The 13,075-nt window shown below is 34.1% G+C and overlaps 1 protein-coding gene and 1 pseudogene across 2 annotated transcripts in view; one reads left to right on the top strand and one right to left on the bottom strand.

Annotated features, from left to right (window-relative positions):
• LOC125814065 (glycolate oxidase 1) overlaps positions 1 to 13,075 on the bottom strand; it is a 197,516-nt gene that overhangs the window by 34,934 nt on the left and 149,507 nt on the right. The window lies entirely within an intron of this gene.
• Positions 4,096 to 12,944, top strand: LOC125814077 (uncharacterized; annotated as a pseudogene).

The raw sequence follows: 13,075 nt of genomic DNA, 5'->3' as shown, positions 1-13,075 counted from the left end.
GGTCAAGCGGTGCTCCGGTCCCTACATGGTGACATCATGTAGGCATAGAGTATGCATTAGTACGCTTGAATGTACTAAGTATATGGGATGCAATGCAATGCTACAATAGATGGACATCATAGGAAAAATGCATAATCATACCCGATAGATAGCACATTAATGAAATGATATATATAATGACGCTTACATAAAAATCATATTTAGTGGGACGTAGTACATGTGTGGCGAGTGACCATCAATAAAGTATTTCCAAGGCCTACCACCCCCTTGGAGAGGCGAAAGAGGTACAAACCCCTCAATGTGGTTACCCGGGTCTACCACCCACCGAGCTAGGGACCAAGGTACAAACCCCTCGATATGGTTATACGGGCCTACTACCCCCCGTACTAGGCAACCAAGGTACCAACCCCTCGATACGGTTATACGGGCCTACTACCCCCCCGTACTAGGCTTGGTCGACTCACAACACTATATAGAGAAATCATATACATGTATCCTTTTCATCATCATTTCAATAATTATATAATCATCCGACTCCTAGGATGTACATTGGACCTTCCATTTCCTAAGAATTCTATAAATGACATTTTATCAAACACATGGTGGGCTATTGTTCATGTAGATAAAATTATGTCTTTCAAGAGTACTAAGTCCAACCAATTCCGAAATACATATAAATCAGCCCACCAACAACATACACATATATATATATATCAACCTTCATAATTTGATCATGGAAGCATGAAAACCATAAACATCACATAATAATTCCATTTCATGATAATATGCAAAAATAGACCATAATAGAATGTGTAGTAGTAATTCCATAATTCAAGAGTTCATAAATGATCATAAGGACCCATAAACTTGAAGTAAAATAGAGGATAAATGATTGGACTTGTGGAAAGGAAGGTTTCCACAATCAACCCACATACCTCAACTTTGGAGAATCCTTGATGAAGATTGGAATGGAGAATTAAAGCATGAGATTGAGTCTTGAATCCAGAATTAGAGCTTGAGATCTTTGTATTTGGTTGAAGATCTTGGTGGAATTTTGTAGAGGGCTTAGAGAGTGTTTTTGAGTGTTTTGGAGCTAGAAAAAATTTATAACTAAGTATGGGACATCCTCTTTTTATAAAAGAAAAACGTCTCCAGCCGCTACAGTAACTTTGCTCACTGGAATTTGCAATTCTGCCGAGACAGGTTTTACGAAAATGGTCATAACTCCCTCATCCTAAGTCGGAATGAGGTGAAACTAGGTGCGTTGGAAAGCTAACTCAAAGGGCTTTAATTTAATAGGTGGTGGCCCTTCCAATTCCTTGTGTTCTAAGAGATATGCCCCTTTAAAGTTGACCCTGAAAATCGCATTTTTTGCGATTTTCGAATTTTGATACGATTGTTCTAAAATTCGGGTTAGACCCATTTCCTACTCAATTTGATCCCCTGAATAAGAATATGAAGTCGAATTTCCGAAATCATGCATGGATTTTGAGATATATGGAAAATACAATTATAGGTGTTTCCGAAGCACATTTTCGGGCATTTTGGGGTCGTTTCAGTATGCATGGATGGAATAATACTTCATTTGACTCTTTGTTGAAATTACCTAATGATGCTTTACCTAAAGAAAATGTGCTCCCAGATTCTATTTATGAAGTTCAAAAGATAATAAAAGATTTGGGTTTAGATTATGTGAAGATAGATGCATGCATTAATAATTGTATCTTATATAGAAAGGAATATGCGGATCTTGAACAATGTCCTAAATGTGATTAAAAAAGATGGACAATGAGAAAAGGAAAAGATGCCAATAGTGAGGTTGCTTCAGGTAATTTGAATAACAAAAAGAAAGGAATTTGTAGAAAGATTCTTAGATACTTTCCTATTATACCTAGATTACAATGATTGTTTATGACAAAAGGAACCACAAAAGAAATGAGGTGGCATAAGGATGAACGAGTTGACGATGGAGTGTTACGACATCCTGCTGACTCATTGGCATGGAAAAGTTTTGATGAAAAATATCCAAATTTTTCTTCAGATCCTCGTATTGTAAGACTTGGACTTGCTTTAGATGGTTTTAATCCTTTTGGTTCAATGAGTAATTCATATAGCATGTGGCCAGTTATCTTGATTCCATATAATCTTCCCCCATGGCTATGCATGAAACAATCTAATATTTTGTTGTCTTTACTTATTTCTGGACCAAAAGGTCCTGATATGGATATTGATGTGTATCTCCCCTTTGATTGATGATTTGAAAATCTTATGGGGGGATGGAATTGAGACTTATGATGCTTTTATGAAACAAAATTTTCAATTACATGCTTCTTTGTTGTGGACAATCAATGATTTTCCTGCTTATGGTATTTTATTTGGTTGGAGCACTAAAGGTAAATTAGCTTGTCCAGTTTGTCATGTGCATACTTGTTCTGCTTACTTGAAACATGGTCGAAAGCAATGCTATATGGGTCATCGTAGGTTCTTGGAGATAAATCATCCTTATCGTCGAAATAAAAGTTTTTTCGATAACACAAAGGAAGAAAGAATTGCACCACATGCTTTGAGTGGTGACGATGTGCTTGTGCAACTTAATACCTCTTCACAAAGATCAGTCAATGACAACACAAGAAAAAGAAAACGAGATACTGAAAGATATGATAATTGGAAAAAGAAAAGTATATTCTTTAAACTCCCATATTGGAAGACTTTATTGTTGAGACATAATTTGGATGTGATGCACATTGAAAAGAATATTAGTGAAAGTGTGTTAGGTACATTGTTGGATATTGAAGGAAAAACAAAGGACACCCTGAAATCTCGATTGGACTTTCAAGAAATGAAGATCAAAAAGTCCCTCCATCCCATAAAAATTGGGGATAAATACATACTTCCTCTAGCAAGTTACACAATGTCTAAGGCGGAAAGGATTCAATTTTGTCAGCTTATCAAAGAAGTTAAGTTTTTCGATGCTTACGCTTCTAACATCAGTCGTTGTATCAAGGAAGCTAAAATTTTTGGGCTTAAAAGTCATGATCATCATGTTCTTTTTCAACGTATTGTACCACTTATCATTAAAGAAATTTTGCCGAAAGATGCACATGACCCATTAATTGAATTGTCATTGTTCTTTAATGATTTGTGTTCTAAAGAGTTATCTGTGGAGAAGCTAGAACAACTAGATAAAAGAATACGAATGACATTATGTAAATTAGAACGTGTGTTCATGCCGACGTTCTTTGATGTTATGGTTCATTTGGCAAATGAGGCGAAGTTGGGTGGTCCGGTTCAATTTCGATGGATGTACATTGAAAGGTTAGTTTCTTACTTTTTAAATCTATTCTTTTAATTTAAATTTATTAAAATATTAATATTTTTTTCATAGATTTTTGCGAACCTTGAAAGGTTATGTACGCAACAACTATCGTGTAGAAGGATCAATTGCTGAGGGTCATATTGCAGGGGAGTGCATTACATTGTTCTCTAGATATTTGAGTGATATGGAAACAAAGCAAAATCGTCCAGATAGGAATTCTAATTCTTCTAACACTGATCACAATAACTTATCTATATTTAATTGTCAAGGTAAACCACTAGCAGGGGGTAATTGGACAAATTTGAATACTTCTGAAATCAATCAGGCTCATTTTTACATTCTCCAAATTTTTAGGTAGTCAGACCTTGGATTGAGTAAGATATTTTTCACCTTTACATTATTTTCTTACAAACACTTAACAATTGTGTCGGATTTTTATTACTTTTTTGATTTTTTTTCAAAACCTCCACAATCTATAGGGAACATTTAGATATTTTAACAAAGGAGAATAATAGAAATATAGCAAAGAGACACAAGGAAGAATTTCCTTTATGGTTTGAAAAAAAGGTAAAATCTTTCATTTGATAATTTGTAAATTTATTTTTTAATATAACATTAATTTTATTTGTGATTTTGTAATAAAAATACTACAGGTGATAGAATTAAAGAAAAATGGTGATAACTGAATTACTGAAGAATTACTAATTTTGGCAAGACCTCCAGATCCTCGAGTTTTTTGTTATAGTGAATATATCTTGAATGATTCTCGATTTCGAACAATGGAATCTAAGCTAGGTTTGAAAACTCAAAACAGTGGTGTGGTTGTGAAGAGTGATGAACATACAGGAAATGTTGATTATTTTGGAAGGATAAGAAGAATTTTAGAGATCCAATATATGAACAATAAATCAGTTATATTATTTCAATGTGACTGGTTTGAAGTTCCTTCTCAAGGTCATAGTCAAAGTAGAGGTTACAAAAAAGATGAATATGGATTTGTCTGTGTAGATATAACACGACTTCATTACACAAGTGATCCATTCATTCTAGGCTCACAGGCTCAATCAGTGTATTATGTGAAACATGGTCAAAGTGAAAAATGGCATTCAGTGATAAGGGTAAGACCATAGATTTTGTATGATCTTCCTGAACAAAAAGATGAAATGGAACCATATCAATTGATTGACTTAGTTGAAAGAGGAGAAACAAATCAAGAAGTAGAGTTGGAGAATGATAACATCATAATAGAAAGAGAAGATATTGATGGAGTGAGTGTTGAAGCACCTTCTCTCAATAATGAGCAAAAAGTTGACTTAGTAGTTGTAGATGAGCCTGATCATGAAAATTTAGATGACTTCAGTGATTCTGCAACAAATGAAGATACTAGTGAATATGATGAAGTTGAGGATGATGATTGGTTTTGATTTTCAACTTGTCATAAAGATAAACCGTAGAAGTTTTGTTTTTCACCTTACCGAAATAGTTAATTTCTATTTTCTACTTTTCCCATATTTATTTATCTTCTTGCTTAGAAGCTTTATTGGTTTCTCTCGATTTTTAAACATTATTTGTTTATCAATTGCTATCTTTTACTTTCATGATTTGTACTTTTGACTAGTCTTTATTTATATAATATTATAGTATGTTGCAGCTAATCATGTAGTGGGATTTTACTGGGTTTGTTGATATTGTGGTTGCAGCCAATCATGATGCAAAATATGCATATTTCTGATGATAGTGAAACTGCCGATGTAGGTGCAATCCTACCTCCAGGTAAGTTTGTTAAATTGAATCTCTTCAAAATCTCTACATCATATATGTTTTATTTATATATATTTTAATATATTTATGTATTGTTAAAGAAAAAAAGAGAAAGGGAAGAGGAAAGACAATAGGGCTTTCAACCCAAAAGAAACGTAAAGAAAATGACAATGGAAAATTGAAGGTGATTATCCCACTAGATCGAACAGTTGCGGTAGGTCCTGGAGCTAAAGATTTTATTACCGAGCTCTCAGTGAAAGTTCTCCACAATGCTAGACATGACGTCAAGAATTGGAATGGAGTTCTTGATCTAGCAAAGAATATGATTGTTGCTTATATGCTGGTAATGTACTTTGCTCTTTGTCTTTTTTTTTTGGTTGAAATAGTAAATGGTTAGTATTGATATATCTGATTATCTAGTTCTCTGTCTCTTCTGTCTTGTCGAAGAAGTTCAGCTATTTGGCTTTCTTTTGCATTATAGTTGTAATTCTGATTATCGTCATAGCTCTCTGACTACTTTGTTCGTTGAATTGGTAAATGATTAGTACTTGGCCTTCTTATGCATTGTAATGTGCAACAACTGATCCTTCAATGTTATTTTTCTTTTTTTTCTAGGATCTGATCATTTTCTAACTGATAACCATTAACAAGATTTTGTGTTATTCATAACTTGAAATTGAAAGTTTAAGCTAGCTATTGATAGATAGACAATGCCTAAATCATTAGTTGTGTTTCTTATTATCGTAGCTCTCTGTCGTCTTCTTTTGTTGAAATGGTAACTTGGTCCATAGTAGTGTTTCTGGTTTTCTAGCTCTCTGTATCTTTTTGATGTTGTTGTTGAAATGGTGAATGTTCAGTAATGGTAGTTCTAGTAATGTAGTTCTCTGTCTCTTTTATCTTGTCGAAGAAGTTCAGCCATCCATGTGGTTATTTTAGCTGTGATTTTGTTTCATCTCCTCTCGCCTAGAGCCCTGTTTGAGATTAGGTTTGCTTGGAGCCTTGTCTGAGACCTCTATTAACTTTGATAGTGTCTTTTTTTTTGGTAAGTAAATTTTAATACTACAGTGAACAATTCAAAACAAAACCATCCAGTAGGCTTGGACAAGCAGCCCTAAGCTCTACCAAACATCACATTCTAGTAACTATCCCTATGCTTAAGGATATACATTAAGTTGTTGTAGTCTTCCACCTAATCTAGCATGCTGAGATCCTCTTCCATGTATATCTCAAATGATACGTCTAATAATACTCTCCTCAGATGTCTGTTTATTTTGAAAGATCCCGTAGCTGCGTTCCATCCACAAGCAATAAATGATCTATAATGTAGTGTTTCTTCTAGCATTTGATCATTTGTTTAATGTATTCCTCGCCGATTTTGTATCTATGGCATATTTTTCTTTCCTGTTTATCTCTATATCTTATCAAATGAAATTCGTTAGCTTCTTCATTATTTATTCTTCAACTGTGGCTCGAGAAAAGATTGTTGGAAATCTTACATTTTTCCATCACAACCTATTTTGAAAAAATAATAATTCATTAGTTGATCAACTGTAAATGAACTCAGGAATCGTGATAGCATGAAATAAACCATAGTACTACCTCTAATAAGTCAGATATCAATAGAGGATGTTCAACTATATCTCCAAATTCCGGTTCAGTAGCTACTTGTTTCTCCAAAGTTACTTCCAAGTTTTGTGAACTAATATTTCCAGTTGATGCTGAGACCATTTTAACTGTTAAAAAAGAACACTTCATGTGCAGATTACTCAGAGGAACTGTGGGGCATTATGAAATATTGTTAACTTGTTCCAATCTCAACCCTCCTAATCTGTGAAACGATAGCATCTCCCATGACCATAGCCAAAAGAACAACACCAACTCATTTCAGACACCCATGTCCATGAGACAGCCTTGTTAACAACATTTTATAGTACTTTTCTGCATTTTTGAAGTGCGACTGGAGGTCTGAGATTGTGGCCTCCTGCATTCAGTGTTGCACCAACAATGACCCAGCCAATACTTATAATATTACCAAACAAAACGCTAAGGGGTCGTTTGGTTTGAAAATGAGTTATGATGGGATAAGTTATGTTGGGATAAGTTATGTTGGGATTAGTTATGATGGGATAAATTGTGTTGGGATTATTTTTTATTGAGTGTTTGGTTTGTTGTATTCAAAATAATAAATTTTAAGAACAATTTATTTGTTTACAAAAATGCCCTTCATTAATGTAAAAAGTGATATAACAAAAGGGTTGAAAGAGACATTTTTGTCATTTACCTATTTTATCCCGGGATAAGTTATCCCGAACTTGCCAACCAAACAACAAAATAAGCGGTACTATAATTTAATCCCGGGACTATATGGTATTATCCCTCACACCAAACGACCCCTAAATGCCACAAAATCATCCTAGCTGCCTCAGGAACCAAATCAAAGGTCGTTGTAGATGAAATTCGACATTCTAGAGCTAACCGCGCAAACAAAATTCCATTCGGAGCGTGTTTAATAAGAAAGCTGACCGAAGGAAATTTTTTCGTAAAACTCCAAAGCTAAAACACCTAATTACACTAAATCCAAATAAAAGCCTCAAAATCCGAACCGATCATTACACTAGACCAAAATGACCCTTTTGAAGCTGATGGAACTGATAGAATTCTGATTCGACGTTCGAATCTCCGAATGTTGACTGAAGTCAACTCTTTCAAGCATTAAGCCTCCAAAACTCAAAAACTCACACCAAACTAAACCGAACACTTAGGAAAGCATGCCATACAACCCAACACCATATAAAAGCTATAAAGAAACTACGGGAAGGGGTAAAGTAGAAAAAGCATGCCAAAAACACAAAAATTACCTCGAGGATCATTACACTAATATTGTTCTAGTATGTGCTGAATCCAATCAATGGTCAAGGAGAATCAAAGAGCTTATAGCTTATGAAAAGATTTGAGTGATAAATTTGATATAGCAGATGTTAAAATTTTGAGAACTACAGTTGGGTTGGAAACTAACTAAGACACATTTTATTTAGCCTAATTATTTATACTATTTTGAATGCAGGACACCTTTCAGCTTCCGGACATACAACACAATCGGAATACCATTCTTCAAACAACAAAAAATTTGTATCGATATCGTCGGAGTAGACATCATGACCATTTCAAGAAATTTGCTACAAAAGAGGAGAGTTTGCAAACATACCAACAGATGTTAATGAAGCTGAATGGAAATTCTTGGTAGACTACTTCAGCTCTGATGATTTTAAGGTATTTAAAAGTGAAAAATTTAACCTTTTATATTTTTTTTGGTAATAACTGTGAATACTACTATTACTCCAAACATGAAAAATTCAAATTTACAACCTAAAGAGCACCTCTTGTCCCAACCACCTCCAAGAAGAGGTTTAGGACTATCCAGGTCTCAATCAAAGCTATTCAAGGAAAATAAAACATAAGCTATTACCAAATACAAACAAATTCATTCTTTTGATCTAACCTATTTGCTCTCTAATTAGTCTTCTCAACAGCATCCGACACCTTGTGTTCTGGAGAATGGCTATTTGAGCTCTCACTTCTTTCTGTATTTATACAATCGCAAAACTTGTAATCACATCTATGCTTTGAAAAATCTTTCAATTTCTTGCTTTCCATGTGTGATAGATCATTGCCTCCCATATTGCTAGCAAATTTTGTATTTGCTTCCATCCCCTTTATTTCAGCCATTTCAGATCCTTCTGAACCATTTAGACTTTTGTCCAGTTTGTCAGACCATGTCGAACTGCAGTAATCCAGTCACACTCGGAGAATAGGTGTTGAGGAGTTGCTACTACCCCTGCCAAACAGAGACAACACTTTGCATCCTCCACATGAATGTTCACTCGCATCATTCTAGACTTGGTAAGCAGTCTGTTCTGATTTGCTAACCATAAGATAAATCTATGTTTTGGCTGCAAATTTTTGTCCATATAAGATTTGCTTCCCATATCCTGTGGTTTGAGCCCCTATCAGTGCATTATAGCTCCTTGTGACTGAATAAGTGCCACCTTTTATCAACTTCTACTTGTCATTTTCGTACCAATCTGCCATTTTTGGTTTTCAGAGAGGTCAACTTCCTCTAGTACCAACTACAGTCAGTAGGAATGTGATTCCTGATATTCCTATGTTGCTTTATATACACTCCATGTACCCATTTTTACCCAGAGAATGTCTTTCTTCTCTGAAACCTGCCATAATAACTTGCCAACTGAAGTTGCATTCCAGTTTCTGCATCCCTTAACATTTAGTCCTCCGAATTTCTTTAGGAGGCACACCTTGTCCCAGGCAACCATAAGAGCCTTTCTTTGTGATCTGCACTACTTCCCCATATAAAATCTTTGCATTTTCTATCCATAGCCTTGAGTACTCTTTGAGGTAAGATAAAGACTCCACCGCAAAAGTTAAATATAAAAAAGAAAACAACATTGACTATTTGTAGTCTTCCTGCATAAGAGAGCTTCCTAGCATAAGCATTACTTACCCTTTTAGTAATCTTCTCCATGAGTTGATGACACTCCATCTTACCCTTTCAGTAACCTTTTATATTGTTTGTTTTCTTTTTTGACTTGTTATATACTTAGATCAAAATAAATTTCTAAACTTAACATCAATGCAGAAAATTAGTGAAAGAAACAAAAATAACAAGGCAAAACAAGAAGTGAATCATATTTGCGGCAGAAAAACTTTTCAAGCAGTGTCTTATGAAGCGGTGAGATATATGTAAATTCTTTTGATCGATTATTTTTACAATTTCAACAATAACATAATTTCATTTGTTTTGACAGAGGGACACAACCACTGGAAAAGAGCTGAATTTTCAAAAACTTTGGGAAATAACTCACATGAAGCCAAATGGGCAATGGGTTACTAATACTTTTGCTGAAGTGAATGTACTTTTATTTTTACCTTTATTCATAGAATGAGTTTATTTAAATAAATACGGAGAGCTAGTATAACCTTTTTTGTAGGATAAAGTGAAAGATGTTGTTGCCGAAAAAATTGAAGAAATTGAAGAGGGTACGAATGTGGATCCTATTATTAATGTTGCATTTGTGCAAATAATGGGAGAAAAATCAAAGTACATTCATGGTCAAGGATCTGGAATTAAGTCAGCAAGTAGAATATCTAGAAATGAAATTCAAGAACAACAAAAGGAAGTAGAAGAAGAACGTCGTAAACGAGAGAGTGTAGAAAGCAAGCTAATGGAAGTTAAGAATTAACTTGAAGAGGAGCGAAAAAACCGAGAAGTAATGGAAGTTCGTTTAGTGCATGACCAAAAATTATTAAAAGAGAGCATGATGACGCTAGTATCTCATTTGCAGAATCCCAAGGTATTTGTTTATAGTATACATCGCTAAATTAGTAGATGCTACATTACTACTTGAATTTTTTTCACTCTCACTATACATCTTCGCCTCTTCCTCATTCTATTCTTCTTTTATCGACATACTAATTTATTAATTTGTACCATATTTAACAGAATGGCCTTCCTGCTTCGATTTTCAATATCATTACAACTTCAACTAATTCAAAAGAGACAAGTTCTGCAAGTCTAATGAATAACAATTGGGTAAGTAAATGTCTCATATCTATTTTTTCTATTCTCAAGGGTAAAAATTTAGACTTGCATTGGCTGCTGGTAGGCGTGCTTGATATGATCATCTGAACACGACTTCTTGGATTATTTTCCTGGTTACCTTTTGGGGAACCCTTGTTATTGTGAATCAGTTTCCACCACTCTACCACTTGGAAATTACCTCTCAATCACACATACATCTTTTTAATGGAAAATGCATCCATTGCTGCAAGCTCCACCTCCCTTATGTCCGCTTCCTCCAGATACTTCTTTGCTTGAAAAATCTTCTGCACCACCTATGAAGCCTGTTTTGGCGTGCATTTCTAGATAGAATTTCCCTTTATGTACTAGAAGTGGACCCACTTGACCCATAACTTATCTTTTTTACAGCACAAATTTCATAGCAACTTGCATATAGCTATCTTGTTCCAATAGGCTACATCTAGGATATTTAGTCCTCCTGCCTCTCTAGGTAAGCAAACCCTAATTACTATTATTATTACATGTTGAACTAGTTGCTATTGTCGGGTATTGCTCATTGATCTCAAAACATATGTTGTTAGTTTGTTCGAGCATCACATCTGGTAATTAGATGAAAATAGTATATGTTGCTGAAAATTTGTTTTTGTTTACAAGTATATGTTGCTGGTAATTAGATGAAAATAGAGATTGTTCTTTATTGTTAACATTGACTTCCTATATTATTATTGGAATATATTTTTCCTCTCCTTGTGTCAGTTGTATCTCTATGCATATTCATCTATCATTTTAATTACAACAAAAAAACACAATATGTAATAAATATATTTTAGATATATGTTTACTTCAAGCTTATAATCTTTGTATTGATGAGCAATTGCAGGAAGATTTACATGGAAAGCAAAACCAAGAATCACAGATGCAAAAAGAATTGGATAACTTGAAAGATATCTTGACTTTTGAGTAGCAAAACTTAAAAATGGCTATTTATGATTGTGATAAATTCAGTTCATTGTGCAATGAAAAAGATGTAGAGCTTAAAGTATTTTTTTAATGTTATTAAATTTGATTTATTAAGGGGACAATCATTCATTTTACTACTCCATTCCTTATAGGCTGCCCTATCAGAGAAGCGAAGCATAGAGATGTGCCTTCCAAAGTTGAGTTCTCTTGGTTTAAAGAAAACTATTCCGAAAGAGTTGGTTGACGCAAATAATCAGGTAAAGCTATAAAATATTATTTGGCCTTTATATTTTGTCCAGATTAGTATCCATAAAGCAGAAACTCATGTGACTTCACTAATTGCAGGTCTTTGAAAAGATCCATGAAGAGTTGAAAGCTCGTTCTATGTTGCGTACCGCAGAAGAAACAAAAAAGAGGCATTTGAGTGAAAAATCATCACTTGAGGCAAAAATTGTAGAGCTGGAAAAGAATAAATCAAGTGAGGTATGTTGCCTAAATATCTCTTGTTTTGCATTTTCAGCTCGAAAAGTTGTGAATTTGAGTCATACTGGTATTACAGCACTGCCTTCTTCAATCAATAGTTTATGTCAACTACGATCTCTAATACTACAAAATTTCAATGAGTTGAAAGAGTTTCCAGATATTGGTAATCTTTGTCATTTGCAATTGCTTGATTGTGCATATGATTTGGCTGTCTTAGATCGACTTCTTTTGATGAAATATTGTCTGCATCTGATTTGGAGAGTAGTATGCCAGCAGGAAGTTGATTGTGAACAAGAAGAGTTTTGATGGATTAAAATCACTACACATAGAGAGTTCTTGTGATTTCACATTCAGCTATTATCTCTTTTTAAACTCAATCAATATTCTTGGTCAGGTTTGATAAGAAGGGAAAAGGGAAGTCTCCAGGAAGCTGGAAACTGTTTAAAAAGTTTATTTCACAAAATTATTCCAAGAGATTAAGATTATACGTTTTACTTCCTTTTGTTTTTTTGACATTCTTGGGGTTGAAGGAAGTGAACAGATGATCCTTTGCCAAATCTGGAACATCTCACTCTCTCTTCTGTACATAATTTATAGTGCTTCTGATTTTGGTCATTTTCAAATGAAAAGGAGATTTATCAAGAGGGTTAAAGTGTGTTTGGGTGTATTAGTGAGTGCATTCATGCGAATATCTCTGCTTTTTAGATTTATATTTGTGTATTTTATAACTTACTTTGTCAAATTATAATTATATTTATCTTTTATTTGCAGGATGAACATGCATAATTGATCCATTGCTTCAATACCAGTACTATTGGAAGATCGGACTATTCAAAAGTTATAACTAGTAGAATTAGAATATAATTAATGACTTGCTTATTATTTTTTCTTACAAGTACAAACATATGTAGAAGTATTTAGTTCTTTGGAATATCAATCTTATAGTGACATATTTGCAA

The sequence above is a fragment of the Solanum verrucosum genome, unplaced genomic scaffold (genome assembly GCF_900185275.1).
Source record: "Solanum verrucosum unplaced genomic scaffold, falcon-dt-bn FXZP01000271.1, whole genome shotgun sequence".
In the NCBI taxonomy this organism is placed as follows: Eukaryota; Viridiplantae; Streptophyta; class Magnoliopsida; order Solanales; family Solanaceae; genus Solanum; species Solanum verrucosum.
The sequence above is the reverse complement of the archived record's forward strand: the minus strand, read 5'-3'. Positions and strand labels throughout refer to the sequence as shown.